Below are 11,267 nucleotides of genomic sequence, written 5' to 3'. Positions count from 1 at the left end.
TTTAATATCGTGACAGTCTTTTATTTCAAACAAATACACACTGTATCGAAATAAATGTCTCCATAATGTTATTGCTTTTATTTCCCACCATGGGCATAAAATTCGTTTGGTACTGAAATGAAACGTTAAATTAATAGAGTATTTTCTTTCAAACATACTTCATACTGTGTAAATGAATGTCTACTAACCGACTACATATTTGTAGAGACACATTTTAAACGTTTCAAATCAAATTTGTTTCGAAACTCATTTCATTTATTTACTTCGTGTGACGATTTGCATTATCTTTTCAACTTCTTTTTGCTTGTCATTTCATATCATATTATTTACTGTACCATGTAAAATTTGATTTCGATTATGAAAATTTATAGACGGTTCAATGCATAGCTACTTTTATTATCATTGTTCAGGACAGAATATAAAAAGGTGAATGTTTAACTAAATTACCACACGGTTCCCCTTTGTAACCGGCCGCACATCTGCACCAATAATTTGTGCCATCATGGTCACATGTTCCATAGTTTCCACAAGGGTTGCCAAAGCACGGGTCATACACTGTAAAATTCATCAATAAATCATAATCAGACAAAATTCATATAAATTTGATTACTTAAAATGTGCATACACATATCCTTCGTTTTTGTAAATTATAGTAGAAGAGAAATTGAAAGATGAAAATCAACGTCATCAAAGAAACTCAAGAAACAAAACACATTAACTAGATGGATCAAATAATAATCTACAGGGAAATGACCTACCATTTCACTACCTTAACTAAAGGTATAAACCAATTGTTTATAAAGGTATTGTAATTGTTCCAAATTGTATTCAGAAAAGACCCTTAAAATTAAAAAAAAAAAAAACTCATATTATTATCTTTTGTCCACATATACTTTTTTAAAGATTTTACACTTAAAAATAGTTCTTTTTACATTCAAATTCTTCATAATATATATTGAAAATCGTTAAGCACATGTTTAATTCATTAGTGATTAAATGTAGTGTCTTTCTAGCATTTTTTCATTGGCAAAACTAAGTGGAATGGTAGGAATTCAATTGTATTAAAATATCAATCGTCATTGAATACAAAAGGTCTCATCTTGCATAAGATAATATCTGATGAACCTGTTAACTTATGTTGTCAACTACGCAGATTGATAAAAAAGTATTTGTTTTGTCCACGGTCTCATTTTGATTTTAGTTACTTTTTGTTCTTTGTTGAGTATGTCTGTTGTCCATGTCTGGTCTTTATCCCTCGATTAAATTCTTGATAAACTTGGTAAACTTGATTACCGCTATAACCTTGGTGTCCTTGATAACTCTTTAACCAGGTGAGCGATTCAGGCTCCTGAGTGCCTCTTGTTTAATTTTTTACTGCTATAACCTTATTTCCTTTAATTTTTTTCTGATTCATTTTTAAAGGGGAAACACACTTTATCATTTGAAGAACTTAATTACATGTGCTGTAAATCCAGGCAATTCAGTAACACGCTTACATTTCTTTTCTTTTGCAGTTACCTACCACAGGCGTTTCCATCATTAATGTAGTTTTCTGGACATTCACATTTATACGTCTTGCCACTGCTGTGACAAGTACCTTGGTCCCCCACAAGGGCTGCTACTACATGGATCCATATAAGCTGTGAAAATAACAAATGTTGCTTATTTTTCAAATGTGTCTCGATGTTTCAGTTGAACCAGCCTTATATAGTTTATCCTCTTTGATATCTATCAATGTGACTTTCACACACTCCACACTGGCAGTAAATTAAGAAGTTCAGTAAGGTTTAATATTGCAATTTCTTTGTTTTAACACTTCAGATGAAATATATCATAAATTCAGCGTATTTTAAAGTTTCCATTTTAACAATGTATTTCTGACACACCAATATCTTGTGATATTGCACGCATGACCTTTTGATTACAAGTGAGGTTGCATGGCTTGCCTCAGCTGTTTACATTTACAATAAATGTGTTATATAAAGCAAAATTATAATAGTTAATATCAATTGGTCAAATATCTAATAGGTATATTTGTGTTAATGTACTCACATTAAAAAGGGACATCCAAAATTAAATTTATCAAACAAAAAAGAAAATTAAAAAAAATGGTTATACTGTACTAAACGTATACCAAAATATTTTTTTAAACATTGTATTAAAGAGAAACTCATTTAGTGGGAAAAAAGTAATCATCAAGGGAACCAAGATTCTAGAGGAAAACAAAAAAATGTATGTAATCCAGGGTTGATGACCAGACATAGAAACAGACACAAACAACAGAAAAATAGAATGACCAAAATAATACATGCAAAGTAACAGAAGTAAATGAGCAACTCGGACTCCACTAAAAACTGGGAGCATGGACCAGCTCTACCGGTAGCGTAAGCGTCCTTCTGAAATTTTCTACAGAGAAATGTAGTGAAACAATTATGACATCATTGTACTGGCAATACTATGTTTCATGTAACACTAAAAAGATATCTCTTTTGGGTTTCCATAAAATATGATTTTGCATTGACTAAGCATCGACAATTGCATATGGTCAAACAAATGAGAGATCGGTTATGGATCAATGCATCTTGGTTAAAGCAAAAACTGAATTAGAAAACACTAACCACATTTTAAGCAAGCAGATATTTTTCCTCGTGTCAGAAAATCACAATTCAGTTCGTATACTATTCATTTCTGCTAGTTATTCTGATTATCATCTACTCAATAATAAAGGAATTTATTCGTGGCAAGAATTTTTCGCCATTTTTCTTCCTCGTCAAAACTTAGCTTAACTTTTATACAGTCGACAAGTTAAGTAGCGGGCTTTTTAAAAATCAGAAAGAGGGTGACTTATGCATGTCAAAAACCCACTAAACTAACTTATATTTCTTATTCAGAAATAGTTACCAACTATATTACTGGTCTTAGTTTTTTGTTTTGGCGTTGCGCTTTTGAGGAAAATTCTATTTAAATTGTACGTAAAATTAGCCGGTTGCAAGAGTTATCGATCTTGATTTGGCTTGAATTAGTTGATTTTAGTGGGAGATAATTGTATTAAAGTGCATATATGAATACAGTATGTGGAAATATAGCATATGTATACTGACGAATCATCGTTGTTTGTTGAGTTTTTTCTACACTGTGAATAACTTTACCATTGGTAGTGTCTGCATTTTATAGTGATTGGTATTTAAAACTTACGTCCTCCTCGAACAGCATGAAACACATCCAAAAGTACGACTAAGAGCTTCAGCATCTTGGTTCCTTTTAGAATTGTTGAGTGTGGATTGTTTAAACCCTTTAAATACGAGAATTTACATATCATTTACTCCTTTTCGAATTATACTACGGCTTTAAATTTATCTTCAGATGATCTCATTTTTATACTGAAAAATAAACTCTTTTCTCCATGTTGTAATAGGTACCAAACATGTTAACTATTACAAATCATGATACATTTTTTTTATTTTTGATTGTCCTTGATAAGTAATCATTCATGAAAAAAACATGAATTTCAGAAAGTATCTAAAATACAATAATGTTTAATGGTATAAAAACATATTCTTTTAGTACCTTTTATTTTCAAATTACCTTTATCCTTTCTCATTATTTATTTTTTTAATTTTCTAAGAAGTTTTCTGCTTATTCATTTACAGTCGTTTCTCTTTGAATTATTTTATATTAGACTAATAGACCGTAACATTGTTATTATTGAATTTCATTTTGCTGTCTATAATATGTATTTGGATCGACTCGAATTACAAATACAGAGAAACCAGTCTAACCTGAACCCTGAATAATCCAAAAATCTTTTCAAACCAGACTCATTTAAAAATCCCGTATATCAATGGATGAATCACCTCCTGTCTGATGTTTATAAAGACTGCTTCTTAAATCTGCACAGCGTCCCGTAAATACAAGTTTTATTGTACAACGTTTGAAATAATCAAATTATTTGTAGACAAGTAATTTATATTGACCTTTGCAGGATTAGAAGCATTCGAAATTTCTAATACAGCTTTTCGTTTGACAGTGATTAAAAAACATACTATTTCTTTACACATTGTATCATTGCTCAGTTAAAATATGTCAAAACTCACATATGTACCTTATTGAAAAGAGTATGGCGCTATATCGTGGAGAATTTGTCCTAACAAACAAACAATTAAAGGGGTAGGATTAAGGAAGTACTTATACTTGTCGGGTTGTAAAAGCTTGATACCTAGCAAATTTGTTTGAATTCACACAGTAAATATCGGCGGCTTTTTTTTTTTTACAAAAGCAGAGTAGCACCCTCATTCGCTTTTCTCTTATATACGTGTTATTATTCTACTTTCATGTTATTTATTATATGTGTCTTTTTTTCGTTAGTTAGTTGATGTGCCTGGGTTGTGTTTTTTTTTTGAAATTGAAAAAGATTGAATTTAAATCACTATGGCAAAATAAGAGTAGCTTTAGAAGACCTTTTTGAGATTGAAGAGAATTATATAAATCAAATGGTTTCTCCAACACGCACTGTTACGATTGTAACCTTGAAAGAAAAAAAGTTTTAGGCTTTAGTTGAGCGTTATGAAACAAAACTGTTAAGTATTCGCTCGATAAAATTAAACATGGAAAAATGTTACATCGGAAATGTTTCCAATCAAGTGGGCGACGTGACTTTTCAGTTATGATTATACTGATTAAATAACAATATATGTATTTTGATGTATATATGTTCCTGTAAATATAAATGAAACAAACATTGGTGTGAATGTATTTACGGCTACAAAGGGGAACAGCGTGGTAAGTATTGATATTTACAAAAGATTATTATGTGGTAATTATAAGTATTGATGTTTACAAAGGATAACCGTGTTTAAAAGTGTACGCTACTTGAACTGTACTGTACTTCTCACTTATTGTTTTTTGTTTTAGTCCGAGTCGGTACACCTTATTAATATGATGACGAAACCTTGTAACGTCGAGCTGGGATGATGGAGACAAACAACGACACCTATTTATTTTTATCTAATAAAAGGCTTGTCTGTAATGTACCACTTATGAATCATTCAATTAATGAATCCAGTTTGAAAGTTCAGCTAAAACGAACATCGATTGTATTTTAACATTTCTTCTGTTTAGACAGTTTCTTGGTTTACAAAGGTTTAAAGTAAATTTCGACTGAACTATTAGGACTTTAAACAGTGTATGGCTTTGACAGGTTTTCAGTTTATTCAGGGTCCATTTTTGACATGTTTAATTGTATTTAGGAGTTAATGTAGAAGATAAAAATGGTTTATGGAGGTTTGACATTTATAAGTGTACGCATTTTTAAGTGTTCCTATAGAAATCGTTCAAGTTTAATTTCCTTTCCGGAATTTCTGATGTGGAAGGTATTGAAATCCGACGACCGGTGTGCATTTTATCGTTTACTTCCGGGATCTTGCCTTAATTTACTGAACCCATCGTTCTGAAAATAACAAATCTCTTTGCTTTTGAATAGTAGACTAGGGCCCATTCTAAAAAAATACGGAGTCACATGACGAGCCTTACAAACCAAATTGTGATGTCAATTTCATGCTGCCCATTAGTTATAAGTTCAAACATGTTTATGTACTCAGGAATACAAGCAAAGGCGTTGGACTCAAGTTATAACAACATAATGGAGGTCCTCTCCTACTAATTGTTAATATATCTGGAAGATTAAGGTTAAGTGGGAGATTAAGCGCGTTAAAAACCTGATCTACCCACCATTTTTTATCAGAAATGCCTGTACCAAGTCAGTACCATTGCTGTGATTTCCAACTTTCTAGTTTTTGTACTGATATTGCCGTTTGTTATACAACCTTTTCTTTTGACTATTTCCGTTGACTACCGCTAATTTTAAGTCTAGAAATTTTGTTCTACATCTTCTGAAAAGTCCGGTGTAGACCAATGAGGAAAAGGAAAAGTATGACACGTTAAACAAATCAGTTTACATGATACAGATGGATACACTGTAACGATCTACGAGTTGATGATGAAAACCATAAAATTTCTGTAGTGATGACTTTAATCTTGTAGCAACATAATCCTGTTCCAGAAGCCTAAATGTAAGAAGTCTGACGCGATACAGAAAGTTGACAATTCTGAATGAAAAGTCATCACGTTTGTCGTAAAGTTCGGTCAGTAGTTTTCCTTCACCAATGATCTCTAAGTGTAGGTCAAGATATGAGGTTGACTTCACAGTGTCTGTAGCATCCTTTATATTAAGTTCTTTGGGGTAGATGCGATGTATCAAATCCCCGAAACTACGAATTTGTTAATGATAATACGTCCTCTATATAGAAGAAAGTGAGATTAAAGGATTTAGCTAAACGATATTATTTCATTCGGATCAGATCATATATAAAGTCAGCCTCAAAAGAGTGAAGGAATAGGTCAGCAAGTAGAGGAGCACAATTTTTTCATATGGGAATGCCGACCGTTTGTTGAAAATTGCATCCATCCCACTGGACAAATATGTTGTCGATAAAAAAAATCCAGCATTTTGAAAACATCTACTTCTTTATTTTTGGAATTATTTTTACAAAGCATGAAAAATCTTTACCAAGAACTATATGTTTGTATCTAGGTGTATCATATTTTTGAAGAAAATACGTTGTATAATGTTTGAGTCGGGATTTTAACTGAGTATGGGGAATAGAAGTATACAGTATTGAAAAATCTTAGGTTTTAATGCTATTATATTCTGATAATGATCTTCAATAGTGGTTCTCCAAAAGATCTTTCCTCGTTTGTCTAATCCGGACTTCACTTTTTATGAGTAACTCGGCTGGTGTTTCTAGAAAAGCAGAGGAGGCTTATCCTACCGGAGCACCTAGTCAATGCTCCCTGTTTTTAGTGGAATCCGAGTTGCTCATTTGCCTTGTTACTTTGTATGTATGATTTTACTCTATGTTCTTTATTGTGCATGTCTGTTTTCCATGTTTGGTCTTTGTCCCTGGATTACAACATTCTTTTGATTACCAATATAACCTTGGTTCCCTTGATAACTCTTTCGAATTTTTCGGGATTTCAAATTAATAACCATACGAAATATTTACATAATGGATTAAATGGGAACTTGTTTTTAAACTAATGAAGAAATGACATTTTCATAACTGCTATTAAAATATTCGATATCTTTCTGCAAATGTTAGATATTAAAAATAAATTTCAGAATGTGTGTGTGTGTATGTGTGTTTTTTTAATATTTCCTTTCTAATTTTACATTATGATACCTCAAAGGTCAAGGGACAAGATTGGCCTTTCATTTCGGACTGCTAAAATTTGAAAGATTTTGGCATGTTTACAAGAACCTGCGGCGGACGGCACTATTTGCTAGCTTTTTCTTAATTATAACTTTTGATTTTTGTATAAAATGAAATTTGAGCTGATCTGAAAAAAGTTTGGAATCTTTCTTACCAACAAAGGAGAGTAAGTCATACAAAAAATATGCAACGTTTCATGATTCACCTTTGACCCAATTTTGTTAGAGATGTTACCACAATCAATATTTCTATAGTGCTTGAAAAAAGGCTTTCCATCGATATGCAATTTAGCCGTATTTTTTTCGGGTGAATTAAATTCTCAAAAATCAATAGCCTGCTGTCCTACAAAAGGGATTTTATGTATTTGAATTGTGTTTGACGCTTCGATATTTTTTCTTATATTTCGTCGTCTTATTACATTTTCTGAATATTAAAAGACATGTTACAAACAAAGAAAGAGAAAAATTAATCTCGTGACGGTTTTTTTCTTTATTATTATTTCAATCAAATACACAACTGTAGGGAAATAAAATGTCTTTATAATTTGTTTTTCTTTACCACCACGCCAATAGTCATATTCTTGGATTCGTACTGAAATGAAATGTTTAATTGATAAACTATATTCTCTCTAATATACATCTATGCTGTATCAGTGAGTGTCTACTAACCAAATACATATTTGTGAAGACAATTTTCAAACGTTTCAAAGAAAGTTTGATGCTAAACTTATTTTACTAATTTACTTTATCTGACGATTTTTTTTTAATCTTTTCAATTTTTCTTGTCTGTAATTCGATAACATATTATTTACTCTGCTTTGTAAAATGCTTTCGACAGTTAAAATGTACTGACGGTGAAATGAATAAATATATTTATTATCATTGTTCAGGTTAGAATTTAAAAGTGAATGTTAAACTAAATTACCGCACGGTTTCCCTTGGTAATCGGCCGCACATCTGCACCAATGATTTGTGCCATCATATTCCCAAGTTCCATAGTTTTCACAAGGGTTGCCGTAGCACTGATCACACACTGTAAAGTCAACAATAAATGATAATGAGACAAAATTCAAATAAACGTGATTACCTAAAGCGAAATCGAAAGATGGAAATCCACTGAATCCAACAAAAACATTACACATCAACTAAATGGATTATATGATAATCTACAGGCAAATAATCTACTATTTTATAACTGTAACAAAAAGTAAAATCCAATTGTTTATAAAGATATTGTAATTGTTCTAAATTATATTCAAATTTTAAAAAATAACTTATCTTATTATCTTTTGTATAAATACATTTTTTTTACTGCAAACCTCCTTATTTTACACTTAAAATAGTTCTCTTTACATTCGAATTCGTAATAATATATATTGTAATATATATATATAACTCTAGAGGTAAGTTCCGACGGTTTAAAAAGTAGAGCTTCAATTCGAAAATGTGTTGTATGTGACATGGAGTATAGTAAAACTAAGTGAAATGGTAGGAATTCCATCGCATTAAAATATCAATCTTCATTGAATATAGAATGCCTCATTTTGCATAAGAAAATTTCTAATCAACCTGTTAACGTACGTAGTCAACTGCGCAGTTTACTAAAATTTAATTGCTTTGTCCGAAGTCTCATTCATTTTTAAAGGGAAAAGACACGTTATCATTTGAAGAACTTAATTACATGTGCTGTAAATACAGGTAATTCTGTATCACGCATACATTTCTTTTCCTTATTTTGCAATTACCTACCACAGATATTTCCATCATGTATGTAGTTTTCTGGACATTCACATTTAGGTTTTGCCACTGCTGTTGCAGGTACCTTGGTCCCCACAAGGGCTGCTACTACAGGGATCCATATACTCTGTGTTTAAAAAAAACCAAATGTTTCTTATTTCTCAAATGTTTCTTAATGTTCTAGTTCAAATACTTTAACACTAAAAAGATATCTCTTATGAGTGTTCCATAAAACATGAAATCGCATGGACTAATTAGCAATATATATAGTAAATAAATAGATCAGTTAAGGATCAATTAAAAAAAAAAACTTCTCGGTCAAAGCAAAAATTGTATTAGAAGCAACTGTTAACCACGTTTGTAGCTAACGGATACTTATTTCCTCGTGTTAGGAAGTCAATTAAATTCCTCTACTATTGATTTCAGCTATCTACTCTGTTAATCATCTATTCAATAAAAAGCGATTTATTCGTGGCAAGTATTTTTCGTGATTTTTCTGCCTCGTCAAAAATTAGCTGCTTAACTTTTTATTCAGTCGATTATTTAAGTAGCGGTCTTTTAAAAAATCAGACGGAGGGTGATTCATGCATGTCAAAAACCCTCCTAAAATCAGAGAGAAGGTGATTCATGCATGTCAAAAACCCACTTAACTTACTTATATTTCTTATTCAGAATCAGTTACCGACTATATTACTGGTCTTAGTTTTTCATTTTGGCGTTGCGCTAATGAGGAAAATTTTATTTAGATTGTACATGATATTGGAACATTGCAAGAGTTATCGCTCTTGATTTGTTTTGCTTTGGTTGGTTTAAGTGGGAGATAAATGTATCATTCTCTCCAAAGTTCAGATCTGAATACAGAAATAATTATCATTATGTGAAAGTATAGCATATGTAGACTGAAGAATCATCGTTTGTTTGGTGAGTTTTTCTATACCATGATTCACTTAAGCTTTAACATCCTGGTTTCTTTTGAAAATTGTTGAGTCACATGTGGATTGTTTAAACCTTTAAATACGAGAATGTCTGTACCATTAACCTCTTTTCGATATATACCATGGCTTTGAATTTATTACAAAATCTTCAAATGATCTAATTTTTATACTGAAAAATAAACTCTTTTTTCCATATTTTAATAGGCACCACACATGTTAACTATAATAAGTCATTATACTTTTTATTGTTGGTTCCCTTGATTACTCATCATTCATGAAAGAAACACGGATTTCAGAAAGTATTTAAAATACAATAATGTTTAATGGTACAAAAATCATATTCTTTTTGTGCCTCTTATTTTCAACGTCTATTTTTATTTTTTTTTTTAAAATTTCTAAGAAGTTTTGTGCTTATTTATTTGCTATCGTTTCTCTTTGAAATATTTTATATTTGACTAATAGGCCGTAACATTGTTATAATTGAATTTCACATGTTTATAATCAAAGTATAAAAATATCTTACCATTTTCATTATTTCCCTAGTGCAAATTTTGTGACTTTTTGTGCTGTATCATTTATAAATCACATCTAAGCTTTCAAGAAACATGTGATACATGTATTGTTCATTGTATGTAATTTTGCTTTCTATAATATGTATTTGGATCGACTCGAATTACAAATACAGAGAAACCAGTCTAAACTGAAACCAGAATAATCCGAAAATCTGCCCAAACCAGACTCATTAAAAAAAATCCTTTCTATCAATGTAAATGCATTTTGAACCTTGGTAAAATAAACCTACTTGTTAACATAAAACTCAGACATTGCCAAAGTAAAGTGATTCATTGTGTAGAAACACCCACCAAACAAAGGATAATTTTTCAGTCTAAATATGCTACATTTCCACATAACAAAAATTATTTATCTACACTTTTGAGCAAATTATATTTTTATTTCTTACTAAAACAAACCAAAATAAATCAAAATTAAAACCGATAACTCTTGCAACGTGCAAATTTCATGCACAATCGATAAAATTTTCATCTCAAAAGCGTAACCCTAAAATGAAAAAAAACACTAAGTCTGGTAATATAATCTACAACGGTTTCTGATCAAAAAATAAAAGTGCATTTGCATTGGGAAATTGACATGTATGAATCACCTACTGTCTGATGTTTATAAAGACTGGTTCTTAAATCCACACAACGTTCGGTAAATACAAGTTTCATCGTACAACGTTTGAAATAATCAAATTATTTGTATACAAGTAATTTAAATTAACCTTTGCAGGATTAGACGCATTCAGGATTTCGTATATTGCTTTTCTA

General features: G+C 31.0%; 1 long non-coding RNA gene across 1 annotated transcript; it reads right to left on the bottom strand.

Annotated features, from left to right (window-relative positions):
- On the bottom strand, positions 1-3,356 carry LOC148612686 (uncharacterized). Its single transcript, XR_015924468.1, has 4 exons — positions 3,196-3,356; positions 1,523-1,640; positions 448-555; positions 1-112 (listed from the first exon to the last, which is right to left on the bottom strand). It is a non-coding gene; the product is annotated as an uncharacterized LOC148612686 (long non-coding RNA).
- Positions 3,357-11,267: the final 7,911 nt, after the last annotated feature.

The sequence above is a fragment of the Perna viridis genome, chromosome 7 (assembly GCF_037379345.1).
Source record: "Perna viridis isolate PV_CMFRI_1.1 ecotype Kerala chromosome 7, ASM3737934v1, whole genome shotgun sequence".
Classification (NCBI taxonomy): domain Eukaryota; kingdom Metazoa; phylum Mollusca; class Bivalvia; order Mytilida; family Mytilidae; genus Perna; species Perna viridis.
Note: the sequence above shows the minus strand (reverse complement) of the source record. Positions and strands in the feature narration are given on the sequence as shown.